General features: G+C 41.9%; 1 long non-coding RNA gene across 3 annotated transcripts; it reads left to right on the top strand.

Moving 5' to 3' along the window:
- The first annotated feature begins 1,569 nt into the window (after positions 1-1,569).
- Positions 1,570-17,156, top strand: LOC134217417 (uncharacterized). Of its 3 annotated transcripts, none has more exons than XR_009981033.1 (6): positions 1,570-1,612; positions 1,704-2,080; positions 2,156-2,449; positions 2,520-2,763; positions 14,787-15,777; positions 15,948-17,156. It is a non-coding gene; the product is annotated as an uncharacterized LOC134217417 (long non-coding RNA). The 3 variants fall into 3 exon arrangements; XR_009981035.1 differs by having other exon boundaries at positions 1,704-2,090; XR_009981034.1 differs by lacking the exon at positions 14,787-15,777.
- Positions 17,157-17,802: the final 646 nt, after the last annotated feature.

The following is a 17,802-nucleotide window of genomic DNA, read 5'->3' as shown; positions in this document are numbered from 1 at the left end:
ATGTGCAATGACCGAGAGGGGAATTTGCTGACAGACAAAACTATGGTGGCAGCCAGGTGGAAGGAGCACTTCGAAGATTTGTTGAACGGTGAAAATGAAAGTGTATTAAGGAGCAGGATGGACATAGTCGGCGACGGTCAAGCTGTGGAACCACCAACGATGGACGAGGTTAAGAATGAGTTTAAGAACTGTCTGCCGGCTGGTTGAATGGGCTCATATGCCCAATCTATAAAAAGGGCACATACTAGAGTGTACCAATTACAGAGGGATCACCCTTCTGAACTCGGCATACAAAATCGTGCCACGTATCTTGTTTAACAGACTGAGACCGCTTGAGGAGTCCTTCGTCGACGAACACCAGGCAGGTTCTAGTGAGGGCGAATCAACGACGGATCAGATGTTTAGCCTGCGGATGATCCTTGATAAATTCCGGGAGTACAACTTGCAGACTCACCATCTGTTCATTGATTTCAAAGCAGCGTACGATTCAGTGAAAGGAAATGAGCTGTGGCAGATACTGTCCAAACATTGTTTTCCGGCGAAACTGGATGGCTCGAAATGAAGTATTCGGATTGCAGACGAAGTGTCAACCTCGTTTGTGACCTTAGACGGATTGAAGCAGGGTGATGCACTTTCGAATTTATTGTTCAACATTGCACTCGAAGGTGCTCTTAGGAGATCTGGCGTGCAGAGGATCGCAGAGCAGTAGTGGAGGCTTTTGTCCCACTGAAGAGGGAGACGGCGAGGATAGGCTTAACCATTAACTCTACCAAGACAAAGTACATGGTGGCAGGTAGATATAGGTGAAGACCTAGTGGTGTTGCCGCAGTGGTAGTGCTTGATGGGTCCCACGGAGGTTCCGCAACATGCAGACGGAAACGAAACTTGCTCTATACAAAACTCTGATTCTACCAGTGGTCGTTTATGGACATGAAGCATGGACATTAAAAGAGGTGGACCGGAGAGCTTTCGGGGTTTTCGAGCGAAAAGTGCTGCTTACAATATTCGGAGGGAAACTATAAAATGGTGTGTGGCGCAGCAAGGATGTTATCGATTATTTAGTAATCTGCCTTCGATCATTTTGCAGTTTGTCGATAACTCATTCCAGAGCCTAAATTTCAAAATATGTTGTATGGCGGACTTCTAGTGTAAAGGTTTATCTACAGCTCTGCCTAACAGTTCGTTGTTTGAATTTCACTAATAACGGAACTATAGCGCTAGTAGCAGTAACTGATTGCAATGATTGCATATTTTGTTATCATTTAGTAAGAGTATAGCATAGCAACTAGCACCGTAACTCCTTTAATAGTGAAATTCGAACATCGACCTGTTTAGGAGAGTTGTGGAAAAACCTTCGCACTAAAAGTCCACCATACAATATATTTTGAAATTAGGTCTCTGGAATAAGTTATTGATTAACTACTAAATGATCGATCGCACATTACTAAATGATCGATAACATCGTTGGATCGGTTACGCTTTCCAAGTACCTCCGGCTGAGGCCAAAAAGGTAATGGATAGGTCTAAACTGAAAGTGGGTTGGTAGGTATGTCCGCTAAGTATAATACTTGTGACACATCCCAGGAAACAATCTGTGAGATGTTAGACTCCGGTTAGATTTGTTAGATATGCTACCTTTTAAAAACATAACCATTTTCATGCTTTTATGCTGATACTGTTTCTTTGTATTTTTTCTCTTTCAGTTCTTCTCGTTTGGCGTAACGAAAACGGAACAGTGAGGTTTGCAGTAAAAAAAAAATACTGAGCTCATCTTTGTGGAACAAAAATCGCTTGTTATCACGGTTGTTGCGGGTCCGTAGCAGGATTGTGTAAAAAATCGCGTGTTTGTGCCGATCCGGAACTGAGATATCCGGAGCAACGAGTCCAAAACTTCTCCCAAGCGAATAAACATCATGCGTTGCTGTGGAGAAGTTATTCAACGACAAACATATTCCTGCTGTGTCCAGTGCCTGGCAGTTCACTTCGGCCGCAGTACCATTGGCATTTTGTGCTATGAAAATTGTCGGTGCTCGATTCCGGCTTTCCATTTTTGCCGCTTTTTCCTAGTGCTAACGAACAGGTTAACGACTGTAATTGTTTGATTTCAAAATATCATTATTTTAAAATATATTGTTTTTTTTTTGTTTATTTGCAGTTCCCACCTGGACGATGGTATTTGCTAAATATTAAAATAAACAAATAATTTGTTAGGCACGCAACGGCAAAGCAAATTAAAAAAGCTCCGGTTCCAATTAATTTATCTGATTCGCAATTGTGACGCGATGGTGCCCAGGAGTCAATAAGCACACAGTCGACAATATGGGGACCATATGCAAATGTACCGGGATTGGATTGTCGTTAAATTGAAAGGTGCCAAAAAGGCATTAGCAGAATTTTGCCAATCAAGTTTTTTACGGGAATGTGCATCTGCATTTCTTCTGGTTCATAGGTAAGTACCTAGTTTGAGAGGTAGGAAGATAAATGTTAGGTTGGTAAATAAATGGTAGTATGTATTCTAGGAGGACCGCTCCGGAAACTGTCCGAACCAAAAGAGAACCTTTTAAGCCGGCTGGTACGGACGTTCGTCAAGCAGCTCCGTCAGCGCTGATAATATCCTTCCTTCTGTAGCTTCTGTAGCTACGACAGAAGCGCAAGCATCTCGACGAAAAGCGTTAATGCACCGAAGAGAAAAACGCTCCCCAAGAAGCGAAACATCGGCCATCGGCTGAGGAATGAATTTGAAGCCAATCCGTACTGGTTCAAGTAAGTAGCTGTTTGTGATTGATTTCTTAATTTCGCCACATTTGGTGTTCGTCTTAGGGGAAATTACTTTGGCTTTGGTAGATTGCGGCTTTGGCAGATTGCGACTTATTTTTATCAGGGAAGTGTTTTAAGACCAATTCCACTTAAACTTTGTACATCAAAGATTGTTGTGGTTGAATTTCAGAATGATTAAATTAAAACCTCTTCCCTTGGGGGGAAATGCTAATCTAATCTTCCGGTCAATTGCATCATACAGTGCATATACTCCTGTATATACACGATTGTGATACATCACCAGTGCTAAGATGTGCACGTATTACTTGGCAATCTAATTGCATTGATTGTGTGTCTTTTCGAAATTCCCAATAATATTCCTTTGAAATATCAAAAATTATTATCGAAAGGGAAAGAAACGTGCAAATGGGTACTGACCAAGTTCCCCCTGGTGGTGCTAAACTGATAAGTAATAACAACGTCTACCACCTCTATTTTAATCACGATCTTTTATTACTTAATAGAAAAGTTATCGGGAATCTTACATACTGTAGAAATTCTAATCTTTCAAATGTCCAGTCACCGAGAAAGGAATAATCGAAGTCAATGCAGATTCCGCTGGAAATTCTTCTTGGACTCCGAAATGAATCTTTGTGGGATTCCGATGAAAAACCTTTTGGAACTCCGGTGGAAATCATCCTGAGATTTCCATGACAATCCTACTGGGATTTGACCATAGATTCTTCCGAAATTTTAATAGCAGTTCTTCTGGGACTCCGATGGGAATCTTACTGAATTTTCGACGAGAATCTTATTGGTATATCGAAGGAATAACCTACGGGACTAGGGGGCCCTCCTTAGCCGTGCGGTAAGACGCACGGCTACAAAGCAAGATCATGCTGAGGGTGGCTGGGTTCGATTCCCGGTGCCGGTCTAGGCAATTTTCGGATTGGAAATTGTCTCGACTTCCCTGGGGATAAAAGTATCATCATGCTAGCCTCATGATATACGAATGCAAAAATGGTGACCTGGCTTAGAAACCTCGCAGTTAATAACTGTTGAAGTGCTTAATGAACACTAAGCTGCGAGGTGGCTCTGTCCCAATGTGGGGATGTAATGCCAATAAGAAGAAGAAGAACATACGGGACTACGGCGGAAATGCTTCTGAAAATTGCAATAGAAAATCTGAGATTTATGGATTTTTCGTTTGATTATGACAGGAATACTTCCAAGATTACGATTGGAATCCTACAGAAACTCCAATCGAAATCCTTCTGGGATGTCGATGGAAATCTTTTTTTTGGATTTTCCATGGGAATCTTTTTGTGTTCTCCAAGAATGCCTTCGGAAGTTCCTCCAGGAATTCTTTTAGACGTTACACCAGGAATTCGCAAGTTCCTTCGGAAGTTCCTCAAGGAATTCCTTCTGAAGTTCCTCCAGGAATTTCTTCGGAAGTTTCTCCAGGAATTCCTTTGAAAGTTCCACCATGAATTCCTTCGGAAGTTCCTCCAGGAATTCCTTCGGTAGTTCATTCAGGAATTCCTTCAAAAGTTTTTCCAGAAATTCCTTCGGAAGTTCCTCCATGAATTTCTTCAGAAGTTCCTCCAAGAATTCTTTCGAAAGTTCCTCCAGGAATTCTTTCGGAAGTTCTCCAGGAATTTCTTTGAAAGTTCCCCCAGGAATTCCTTTGGAAGTTCCTCCAGGAATTCCTTTCATTTCCTCCAGGAATTCCATCAGAAGTTCCTCCAAGAATTCCTTCAGAAGTTCCTCCAGGAATTCCTTCGGAAGTTCCTCCAGGAATTCCTTCCAAAGTTCCTCTAGCAATTCCTTCGGAAGTTCCTCCAGGAATTCCTTTGGAAGTTCCTCCAGCAATTCCTTCGGAAGTTCCTCCAGCAATTCCTTCGGAAGTTCCTCCAGGAATTTCTTTGGAAGTTCCTCCAGGGATTTCTTTGAAAGTTCCTCCATGAATTTCTTCAGAAGTTCCTCCAAGAATTCTTTCGAAAGTTCCTCCAGGAATTCTTTCGGAAGTTCTCCAGGAATTTCTTTGAAAGTTCCCCCAGGAATTCCTTTGGAAGTTCCTCCAGGAATTCCTTTCATTTCCTCCAGGAATTTTATCAGAAGTTCCTCCAAGAATTCCTTCAGAAGTTCCTCCAGGTATTCCTTCGGAAGTTCCTCCAGGAATTCCTTCCAAAGTTCCTCCAGCAATTCCTTCGGAAGTTCCTCCAGAAATTCCTTTGGAAGTTCTTCCAGCAATTCCTTCGGAAGTTCCTCCAGGAATTCCTTTGGAAGTTCCTCCAGCAATTCCTTCGGAAGTTCCTCCAGGAATTCCTTTGGAAATTCCTCCAGGAATGCCTTCGGAAGTTTCTCCAGGAATTTCTTCGGAAGTTCCTGTGGGAATTTCTTCAGAAGTTCCTCCAGGAATTTCTTCGGAAGTTCCTCCAGGAATTCCTTTTAAAGTTCCTCCAGGAATTCTTTCAGAAGTTCCTACAGGAGTTCCTTCGGAAGTTCCTCCAGGAATTCCTTCCAAAGTTCATCCAGCAATTCCTTCGGAAGTTCCTTCAGGAATTTCTTCGGATGTTCCTCCAGAAATTCCTTTGGAAGTTCCTCCAGGAATGCCTTCGGAAGTTTCTCCAGGAATTTCTTCGGAAGTTCCTGTAGGAATTTCTTCAGAAGTTCCTCCAGGAATTTCTTCGGAAGTTCCTCCAGAAATTCCTTTGAAAGTACCTCCAGGAATTCCTTCGGAAGTTCCTCCAGGAAATCTTTCGAAAGTTCCTCCAGAAACTTTTTCGGAAGTTCCTCAAGGAATTTCTTCGGAAGTTCTTTCAGGAATTCCTTCGGGGGTTCCTCCAGGAATTCTTTCGAAAATTCCTTCAGAAATTCTCCAGCAATTTCTTCGGAAGTTCCCCCAGGAATTCCTTTGGAAGTTCCTCCAGGAATTCTTTCGGAAGTTCCTCCAGGAATTTCTTGAGAAGTTCATCAAGGAATTCCTTCTGAAGATCCTCCAGGAATTTCTTCGGCAGCTCCTCTGGGAATTCCATCGGAAGTTTTTCAGCGAATTTCTGAGGAAGTTCCTCCAGCAAATCCTTTGAAAATTCCAACAAGAATTCCTTCGGAAGTGCCTCCAGGATCTCCTTTGGTATTTCCTCCAGGAATTCCATCAGCAGTTTCTCCAGGAATTCCTTCAGAAGTTCCTCCAGAATTTTTTTCGGAAGTTCCTCCAGGAATTTCTTCGGAAGTTGCACCAGGAGCTCCTTTGGAATTCCTCGGCGAATTCCTTCACAAGTTCTTCCAGGAATTCCTTCGGAAGTTCCTCCAGGAATTCCTTCGGAAGTTCCTCCAGGAATTCCTTCGGAAGTTCCTCCAGGAATTCCTTCGGAAGTTCCTCCAGGAATTCCTTCGGAAGTTCCTCCAGGAATTCCTTCGGAAGTTCCTCCAGGAATTCCTTCGGAAGTTCCTCCAGGAATTCCTTCGGAAGTTCCTCCAGGAATTCCTTCGGAAGTTCCTCCAGGAATTCCTTCGGAAGTTCCTCCAGGAATTCCTTCGGAAGTTCCTCCAGGAATTCTTTCGGAAATTCCTCCAGGAATTCCTTCGGAAGTTCCTCCAGGAATTCTTTCGGAAGCTCCTCCAGGAACTCCCTCGGAAGTTCCTCCAGGAATTTCTTCGGAAGTTCCTCTAGGAATTACTTCGGAAGTTCCTCCATTAATTTCTTCTGAAGTTCCTCCGGGATTTCCTTCGGAAGTTCCTCCAGGAATTCTTTCGCAAGTTCCTCCAAGAATTTTTTAAGAAGTTTCTCCAGGATTGCCTTCGGCAGTTCCTCCAGGAATTCCTTCAGAAGTTCCTCCAGGAATTTTTTCGGAAGTTCCTCCAGAAATTCTTTCAAAAATACCTCCAGGAATTCTTTAGGTTCTTCAAGTGAACGAGTTCTTCAACCACCTCGATTTCGTCACCACCAATACAAACTCGTTCTCTCTTGAGCCTCTTCCCATGATGTACTTCGTCGTTGACGTGTTGATGAGAAATCTTTTATTGATGCTTTGGGGTCCTGCAGAAATTATGTCATAAATTCCTCTAAAAATTTCTTCGGGAATTCCTTCAGGAACTTTCTTGAACATTTCTTCAATTCCTCTAAAAAAAATCTCCAAAGGTTTCCCAATAAGGGAGGAAACCGCCGAGGATTCTTTCAAGAACATATTTGTGGTGATAGGTCTGTGTGCGAGCTATGGTAAAGCTTGGATTGATGAATAAAGGAGACACTACTCAGAAGCGGTCGTGCTTGGTGCGTTTCATTTACCACAAATTGGCGACGAGGATGGGATTTTTTTTCTTCGCTGTGTTTCGTCTGTGAACTACGCGAAGGAGCCCAAGGGTTGATAGCGGTAAGTTTTTTATGGTAATGTTGATATTGGATATGAAAATCCATTCACTTGATTTGCAAATAAAATTCAGCAGCTCGTGAAAAAAAGCTCTCATGATTTGTTGTAGGTGTGAGGTGGCACTGCGTCTGGAAAGCAGAGAGAAAGCTCTACTGAAAAGCTCAGCAGTGAGCGAACGGCGTCTTGGTCTGTGTCTAGTAAACAGAAGCCGTGTAAGTGTGTGACTGAAGCTCTGTGTCTTGAAACAGAAACGTCCGCGTCTCGATTGCGGTAAACAGAAAAACAGTCTGCTAAAATTTCAGCAATTTTGATCCGTGCAAAGCTCTGTGTCAAGCGAACAGAATATTCAGCTAAAGAGACTGTCGATAGAGTTGCGCTGCGTCTGGTAAGCAGAAAATCAAATCCGTAATTACTGTTTATGCTGATTCTCCGTATGGTTACAGGTTTATGATACGAATTGTTTTGGCTAGAGCTGGCTAGAGGTGAACCAATCTTGCACTAACAGAACGATTACGAGGCAATGGATGAAAACAAAATATTTTCCAAGCTCCCTCCGTTGTCGATCGTTGGAGTTCCATTAACAGAGCGCAGGAACAGATGGGTAACCTGGAAACGAGGGTTTGAAATTTGCCTACGAGCATCAAAAATTGAGAATGGAACGGAAAAGAAGGATATGCTTTTGGCGTGTGGATCTTTTGAGCTCCAAGACATATTTTTCAGCATCCCTGGAGCAGACGTAGCGGCTGATGATGAAGACGAAGTAGATCCATATGTGGTGGCAATGCAAAAGTTAGACGACTATTTTGCACCCCAGCGTCACGAGGCCCACGAGCGATTTTTGTTTTGGGCTATGAAGCCCGATCCAGAGGAAACATTGGAGAAATTTCTGATGCGGGCGCAGGCACATGCATCGAAATGCAATTTCGGGAAGTCGACATCGGAGAGCTCCGGCATCGCGATCGTCGATAAAGTGCTTCAGTTTGTACCAGCCCAGCTGCGGTCGAAGTTACTGCAGGAGAAAAATCTCACCTTGGAGGAGGTTATCAAGCAGGTTAATGCGTTTGAAACATCACGTGTTGCTAATGATCAGATGAGTGGAAGAGCTACACAATTTCAAGTGAGCAGATCTGCTGATACCGTTCAGTACGTCGCGGCGTCTTGCAAATTCTGTGGCCGTTCACATGGTCAATTTCCTTGTCCAGCGCGTGATAAGACATGTGCGAAATGTGGGAAACGAGGTCATTTCGCCGTAGCTTGCTATTCATCTCCTGTTTACCCATCAACAAGCAGACCAATGCAAAACAGCAATACAAACAGGCACATGCATCCAAAAAGACCTTATGAGAGAACGTTCTCTTCTAGTTCGGGACCAGTCGCAAAGAAGAAAGCCACACAGTTTGCTAAGAAGATACATGCAATCGAGCATGAAATTGAAGAAGAGCAATTTGAACTTGTTGAAATGGTATCTTCCGGCAACGATGCAGATGAGCTGATATGGGCGCAAGTTGGCGGAGTGTTGATTGAAATGCAAATTGACTCGGGCGTACAATCTAACATTATCGATGATCGTACATGGGAATCTATGAGAAGAAATGGAGTTGCCGTAATCGGTGACATACGTAGTTCGGATCGGAGGTATATATATTATTTTATTTATGTCGTTTGGTTGAAATCCAGCGTGGAATGAAATTCATTTTTTTACATGTATAGGTTCAAGGCTTATGCTCAAGCTGATTGCTTGGAGGTAATCACTATGTTTGATGCAGAAATCGTCATTTCGGATGGACAAAAACATCTCAAATCTGTATCACGGTTTTATGTAGTGAAAAACGGACCTCAACCTCTCCTAGGGAAGCAAACAGCTAAACAACTGGGAGTATTAGTTGTTGGGTTGCCTAGCATGCGTGAATCCGTTCACCAAGTGGGGGCGTGTCGATCGTTCCCTTGCGTTCGTGGTGTGAAGATACACATTCCCATAGACAAGTCCATTAAACCGGTTGCTCAGCGTCTTCGTCGGTTACCGCTTCCCATGCTACGCAAAGTAGACGAGAAGCTTGATGATTTGCTGTCCAAAGAGATAATTGAGAAGGTATCAGAACCAAGCCAATGGGTGTCTCCAATGGTCATAGTGGTCAAAGACAGTGGGGACATTAGGTTGTGCATCGATATGCGGCAACTTAACAAAGCAATACTTCGTGAAACACATCCTTTACCCACGATCGAAGAGATACGGTGGAAAATTAACGGTGCCAAATATTTCTCTCGGCTCGACATCAAGGATGCTTTTCACCAACTCCAGCTCGATGATGACAGCAAAAGTCTGACCACCTTCATTACACATCGGGGGCTTTTCCGATATAAACGCCTAGTCTTTGGAATTTCATGTGCTCCTGAAATGTTTCAGAAAGTTCTCGAGCATATTTTAGCGGATTGTGAAAATACGATTAACTTTATTGACGACATTATTGTAGCAGGTGAGTCCGAAGTTGAGCACGACTTGGCCCTTCAGAAGGTTCTGAAGAAACTCAGGGATTATGATATACTGTTAAACCAGTCTAAATGCGCCTTCAAACTAACTGAAATAGAATTTGTTGGTCAACGATTCAATCAAAATGGAATGATACCATCGCAAAGGAAAATTGAAGCCATACAAAGTTTTCGTCCACCGAAAAGCTGCGAAGAGGTCCGCAGTTTTCTAGGTCTCGTGAATTATGTGGGATCCTTTATTCCGAACCTTGCGACCACTTCATGTTCCCTTCGCGAGCTAACAAAGAATAGTGCCTCCTTCATCTGGGAATCAGATCAAGAACGAGCTTTTCAGGATCTCATTCGTCTAGTCGGTAACATTGAAACGCTGGCTCACTTCGACCCTCAGCTAAAAACTAGAGTTGTTGCGGATGCATCTCCAGTAGGGTTAGGAGCGGTTCTTTTGCAGTTTCACGAAGCTCTACCTAAGGTTGTTGCATATGCCAGTAAAAGCCTCACGGCCACGGAATGTCGATACGCGCAGACCGAGAAGGAAGCTTTGGCGTTGGTGTGGGCTGTGGAGCGTTTCCAAATTTATCTATTCGGAATTCGCTTCGAGCTTGAAACCGACCACAAACCCCTTGAAGCGATTTTCACTCCAACGTCGTCCCCATGCTTGCGGATCGAACGATGGGTTTTGAGGCTACAAGCGTTTTCCTACGATATTGTATATCGAAAAGGAAAGTCAAATATCGCAGACCCATTGTCGCGGCTATCACGTGCAGCAGAAATCGAAGAGTTTGATCCAGATTCCGATATTTATATCAGGAATGTTATAGAACATGCAGCTGTTGATATAGAGGAAGTTGAGGTAGCCTCTGCTAATGATCCAGAATTGATAGCATTGAGAGAATGTTTGGGAAAGGGAGTATGGAATTATGCAAATGATATTTTGAAACCTTTCCATGCTTTCCGGAGCGAATTAGGGACAGTTGGAGATTTGATTGTCAGAGGTAGCAAACTAGTTATACCTAAAGACCTCAGGCAAAGATTGCTAGAACTCGGTCATGAGGGGCATCCCGGGCGGACGAAAATGCAGCAGCGGCTAAGATGCACTTGTTGGTGGCCGGGAATGGACGAGTCGATCATTCGAATGGTGGAGAGTTGTGCAGGATGTCGGCTGGTAAGCCAACCAGATAGACCAGAACCTATGATGCGGAGGGCTATGCCTGACAAGCCGTGGGTGGACGTGGCAATCGACTTTCTTGGGCCACTACCGTCGGGGGATTATTTACTGGTTATCATCGATTATTTCAGCCGGTATAAGGAAATCGAAATACTCAGGAGAATAACCGCAAATGAAACCGCCGATAAACTGGAAAGAATATTTGTGAGGCTCGGTTATCCGAGAACCATTACTCTCGATAATGGACGGCAATTCGTGAGTACGTTCTTCGATCATTATTGCAAACAGCGTGGAATAGTGCTCAACAAGACCACCCCGTATTGGCCGCAGGAAAATGGCCTTGTAGAACGGCAAAATCGGTCGCTCGTGAAGAGGTTGAAAATAAGTCAAGCGCTAAACAGCGATTGGAAGGCTGATGTGGGTGCATACTAGCCTGGGACATGGATATATGAAAAAAATAAATTTTCGTTCCCTCATATTTTTCAGAAGCCTTTTGGGTCTTACAATGCTTGTGCGAAATTTCAGATCAATCGGTGAAACTATATTTTAGCGCCGGCGATTTTAATTTTCCATAGGATTTACTATGGGGAGATTCACCTTTACAAAGAAAAAATCCCCAAGGTGTCCTATTATTCTCTAACGATAAATCGATCCAACTACATCATAGGAAATTTTACCAGCAAACTTTCATTGGAAGACCGCAAAGTGATCCGACGCTCGTGAAAAATGTTATTTACATAAAACTAATTGCTGTATGAACGCAAGGCTCATTGCACTTTTTGTTCCAGCATCACTGCCGTCTGATGCTTGCTGTTGTTTGCACGAGGCACCACTTTGCGTGGAGGATTCGCTTAGCATGAATGAAAAGCGGGTTACTAGGGATACGTTTATTAGCCTTGCTGTTTGAGTCTTCGTCCTTCTAGGTAGAAGAAATTCAACCAAATTTCAATGAAGGTGTGAATAACAAAAAGAAGCATCTAACGCACACTTTCCACACACAATACAATGAAGCGACTATAGATGCGAGGTATATGTTGGGGCCTCTCATTCTCGACGTCAATAGTTCGAAGCAGGTCTGAGCGGGATTTTTTTTTTTCGATGCTGGTATTTTTTAGGAAATTCTTTATATTTCCACATTCTTACTTTCGAGAAGCTTTCTGGTATTTCTAAAAGACTGAGATATGATTCTTGTGATTTGATTTCAGAAGAGAATAATTTAATGAAGTTGCTTTGCTTCTTTGATATGCCTTGATATTCAAATGCCAATAATTCAAATCAAAGACTTGAATTATAACTAATTTTCTATTTTCAGAGAGTATTTCTTTGACTTTCATACAAACTATTCTGTCAGCCGTGTATTTTTTTATTTTAAATTATGAAGTGAGGATTTATTTAGTTTACATCTAAACAGTAATGATGTTGATATTTAATAGTTATTTTTTCAAATCATGAACTACTGTAGAAATAGTTCCTAATATCACCGTTGATGTTGTACACGAATATTTTGAGTTCATATGTAGGAATGTGACATAAAATAGATTTAAAAAATATATTATCCATTGCTATAAGGACGTTATAATTTAATATTTTGGTTTATTTATTTATTTATTCTTTTCCGTCAACAGGCTTAAAATAGCCCCAAATATGTTGGTAATAGTTGCAGAATTATATAATTGATTTCTTTGCTGAATTTGTTAAACTGAATATCCATGATGTGACGTTGATTTAAAATGGGATGTGATGTGAAAATCATCTCTCACACAATCTAGATTTTCTCTATAATCTGTATTAAAGAGATTTCCAACTAGAAGCAAAACAAATCTAGGAATATCCTAAACTATTTCACAATTTAGAAAATACACAACTTTACAAAAAGTGTCTCTAACCCGGTAGTCTTCGATTTAAAAAATCGGCATGTCAATCAAGTATCAACGCAGCAGAGCAAGTTCATTAAATTATTCTCTTCGGAAATCAGTATCACAAGTACACAGCAGTACACAGTTTTGAAAATTCAACGACTTGTAAAATTGCAGCTAATTCCATCAAACGAATTAACATTTGATATTCAATTAAATTTGACTGAGTTTCACAAGCAGGCACAGTTTGAATTTAATTCGATTTAAAGGAACAATAAGATCGATTAGATATTGCGTCTACATATTTGCGTGCTCCAAATATGTGCATGAAAATACATTTAAAACCCTGTATATCTTATCTAAATATTTTAGAAATACTGGAAATCTCCTCGAAAATTAGAATTTGGGAATATAAATATAAATATCAAAAAGATTACCAGTACCAAAAAAATCTCCGCTCAGACCTGCTTCGAACTATTGACGTCGCGATTCAGAGGCCCCAACTAATACCTCGCATCTGTTATCGCTTCGCTGCATGATATGTGGAAAGTGTTCGTTATATGCCTATTTTTTGTTAATCACACCTTCATTGAAATTTGGTTGAATTTCTTCTACCTAGAAGGACGAAGACTCAAACAGCAAGGCCAATAAACGTATCCCTAGTAACACGCTTTTCATTCATGCTAAGCGAATCCTCCACGCAAAGTGGTGCCTCGTACAAACAACAGCAAGCATCAGACGGCAGTGATGCTGGAACAAAAAGTACAATGAGCCTTGCGTTCATACAGCAATTAGTTTTATGTAAATAACATTTTTCACGAGCGTCGGATCGCTTTGCGGTCTTCCAATGAAAGTTTGCTGGTAAAATTTCCTATGATGTAGTTGGATCGATTTATCATTAGAGATTAATAGGACACCTTGGGGATTTTTTCTTTGTAAAGGTGAATCTCCCCATAGTAAATCCTATGGAAAATTAAAATCGCCGGCGCTAAAATATAGTTTCACCGATTGATCTAAAATTTCGCACAAGCATTATAGGACCCAAGAGGCATGCAAAAACCATGCAGGAAGTGAAAATAAAATTTTGTCCCACCCTAGTGCATACCTCTCAATGTACTACGCCACACCTCACAGCACTACGGGAAAAACTCCTACTGAACTAATGTTCGGTCGTACCATCCGAACCAAAATACCATCACTACAAGATGTCAGCACAACATCGCTGCCGTTATCGGACTACAGAGATAGAGATCTACAGATGAAGGAGAAGGGGAAGATTGGAGAGGATGAGCGACGAAAGGCCAAACCGTCTGTGGTAACTGCAGGTGATAGAGTGTTGATGAAAAATGTGCTTCCAGGAAACAAACTCACCACAGCGTTCAGTCCCGCCATTATGACGGTTATTGATAAGCAAGGACCAAGAGTAACTGTGCAATGCGAAGAATCTAGAAAGGTATACGACCGGAATTCCAGCCATCTAAAAAAGATTAGCGATGCGAATGAAGAGATCGTCTTGAACAGGACTGCAGGAAATGCGCAGGCTGCTGAGCCGAAGGAACCCTTTATGGAACACAACGATACGAGTATCCCGGAGTCGAGAGACGAAGGTAATGCGAACCAATCATCTTCACTGGAACCCATGGTCGTGGGTATCCAAGCTAATCGGCCGAAACGTGTGATTAAACGGCCAAGCCGATTTGAGCAGTGAGTGTATGTTGTTATGTAATGTTATGCTTTCACGAACTAGTATTTTAAATATTTTATTGTAACTTTCTATTCTTAATATTTAAAACGAAGGAGATGTGGTGATAGGTCTGTGTGCGAGCTATGGTAAAGCTTGGATTGATGAATAAAGCAGACACTACTCAGAAGCGGTCGTGCTTGGTGCGTTTCATTTACCACAGAAATGCATTCAGTAATTCTTCCGGAATTTATCTGGGAATACCACTAAAATCACTTGGGAATTTTGTCACTACTTTGAAAATTCCTCGAGGAAATCCATGTTGAAGAAACTCTGGAATTAGTTAATAACGACATTTCCGATTTAATTGTTGGAGAAATATAGAAAACTAGGAAACTACAGAAATTATTGGAAACCCAAACGCATCGTACCTAATCACGGATTTTATAATACTGTTTTTTTGGTAGATCTCAAATGCGCCTTTAGCTCAACAACATCGTCGATGAGATACGTTACAAGAGACCGGCGTCGGTCGAGATACCTGGCTCGGACAAGATAGGACAGTACACATCCAGGATTATCCACTGCTAAGCTCAGCGGCTCGCCATCTCTACGATGTGGCGGAATAAACCAGTTTAGTCAAGTCTGGCGAGTTTAAACTCGACTGCGAAGGCAATGAAGACGTACGTATGGGCGATGGACTCGGATCTATCACCAAGTGATACCGATTCGGCTACGTTCATTAAAAGCTTGGTCTCGAAGAAGCCTTTGCTGGAGTAGTTCACCAGACCCGGTGGCCGGTTGCCTGAAATTGTGCAAACTCACAAGGACACGTCGGTCGCCAAGCAGGGAAACAGTGGCCGGCCGATTATGCTTCAGACCAATTACTTCCAGTTGTTTCTGAATGAAGATGAACGCATTTTCCAATATCGAGTTGACTTCAATCTCACGATTGAAACAAGCAAAATAGTAGACTTTTATTCCAAATCAAACCACAAGTGTGGAGTGTACGTATTCGATAGAACGCAGAAGAACAAATTAATCTGAACGGCATTTCATCCACCTTATGCTACGTTTTGACAGGGCAAGTGAATTGAACAACTCAGTTGAATTCAATTGACTTGCCAAAAGTTGAACTTGTTCAACTTTCTTTTCGTTCAAGTGAATTGAATGGACGTGTTTAGACTTTCAATTCGCGTTCAATTCAATCGACTTGCTCAATTCACTTGCCTGTCAAAACGTGGCATTATAGCTGTATGCGAGCGATTGCCGATCATACTCGCCAAAATCCGGACAAAGTATCCAACATTTGGAAACATTCAATCGGCGCATGCAACAGTCGAATGAGAGTTCCGATGTGTTCATGTTTTGGAAAATTCAACCTGACAGTTGCTTGGAGGTTCCGGCACACGTCCTTCAGCCAGAAACTGTTTTCTTTCATCCAGAGCAGGAGGCTTGGTAAATATTTCGAATTATTAGATTTTATTCCGGCATTATTTTCTAACGTATAACCTACGTTATTACTTCCTTTATATCATAGATAACTATTTCGGTCCTTAATTTTTTGCTGTAACAAAGCAGTTATCTTTGAACGAATAATAAAAAATATTTTTCCTTTTAAATTGCAGCAAGGTCGAGAGCAAGGAACTGGCGGGAGAAATTGCCGAATAACGAATGGTGTTCCACAATAACCCGATGTACTTAACGGTTGCGCTGACCAACTGGTTCGTGGAAGTACCCGGCGGATAGGGACGGTTTATCGTTGATTTCATGTCCTGCTTGAAACAGGCCGCATCCAAAATGTATTTCCATATTGAGGAACCAAGGCGTGTCTCGATTCCCAACGATCCGCTGCTGATCAGGTGTTTGGTAACGAACGAAAAGGCTGACCGTTACTCGCCATCAAGAACAAATGCTGCGTAGACCGGTCCGTGCCTAGCAAAAACATGAGCACCGAAAAACATTGAATCAGCGAAAACGAAGAGTGAACCGTATCCAGTGGTACGGACGCTCAGCAGTACTTTCCAGATTCTATGAAATTGAAGGCTCAGTACGTATCGAAAAAATACGAAGAACTTTACCAGCGTTAGGACTGATAAAATGGGTGATAAACAGCAGATACCGAAGCAACCAATTAAGTGCCGTATTAAAGCAATTTCCTCCTACGGGGGAAAGAGCTCGGTCGGAACCGGCAACTATACCACCTCGTCCGGTTCCTTGTTCGATTAGCCCGATGTCGCTGCATCCGGAACTTAGGAATAATACCAATACAACTGGAGATCCTGCTACTGCCAATCCAGGGCGGTCAGATTATGAAGGATGAAAGGACGAGGATGAAACTTGAATGAACCCACCGAAAACGTTCCATCGGATGAGCAGTGACAATTTTTTTTCGCAGCTACACCGAGCACCCCTGCGTCAACAATAAGTACTACAATCTGCAGGATATTTACCGGAGTTTTAGTGAAATCTGCGAGTGCAACCACAGCTGCCAAAACCCGCCGTCGCTCAACATCAGTTCCAGTATTAACAACAACAGCAGCAATATTCTGCCACAATTCGTTCCGGTTAGCCCGACTCCGAGAACATCCAGCACAGTTGCTTTCAGTAGGAGAACTCTATCGGATTTGGCGCCATACTCACGAAGAAAAGAACAACTCTAGCCTTAACTTCAGCGTCGCGATCCACAAGCTAGATATGGAACGGATACAGCACAGGATACAGTTAATCTGCACCAGTGCCGATGTTTTGTAGATAATTCCGAAAAGGTTGATTATACGCGTTTCATGTAATTTAATGTATTCAATTTATTTTGGTTAATAAAGATATAGAATTTTCTTACGAATTTGCTCTCGATCGTTTATTTACATCCAACTGTCATTCGAGGCAGTTATGTAATTATGTACTTTCACTAGTACATATATACATTCTGCGTCGAATGACAGCTAGATGTAAATAAATCAGCATGAAATTCCTCTTGAAACAACCCTAACCACTGCCTAACCGCCTAAAGCGAAACATAGCTAACGTTCATCTAATGTGAGGGTAACGGGTTAGATTGAAATATGCATAAATCATAAACATACCTAACAAAAGTGTTGCAGATCTGTCTAATTTTAGTCTCATTTTACCCTAAAGTTAGAGAGAATATTAGTGTAACTTTCTAACAGGTTACACTCATATTAGGCTAAAGTTAGAGTCACCTTGTTTGCTGGGATATATGATACCAATATCACTGTACAGCATAAAATCATATGTCTGTCACCCAGAATCACGCTGGTATTACGATAGCACGATGATTTCCGTACCCTGCCATGCGACCGTTGTATTGTACGAAACAGAACATAATTTGTTGTTTTGAAATGTCAAATACGCCGTTTGACATATGAAATAAAAACAAACATTTGCAAGCTGACTGAGTAAAATTCGTTTTTCTGCAATTCCGGATGATATTGTTCACAACATTGGCAAAATAATTATTCG

The sequence above is a fragment of the Armigeres subalbatus genome, chromosome 1, assembly GCF_024139115.2.
Source record: "Armigeres subalbatus isolate Guangzhou_Male chromosome 1, GZ_Asu_2, whole genome shotgun sequence".
Lineage (NCBI taxonomy): Eukaryota > Metazoa > Arthropoda > Insecta > Diptera > Culicidae > Armigeres > Armigeres subalbatus.
Note: the sequence above shows the minus strand (reverse complement) of the source record. Positions and strands in the feature narration are given on the sequence as shown.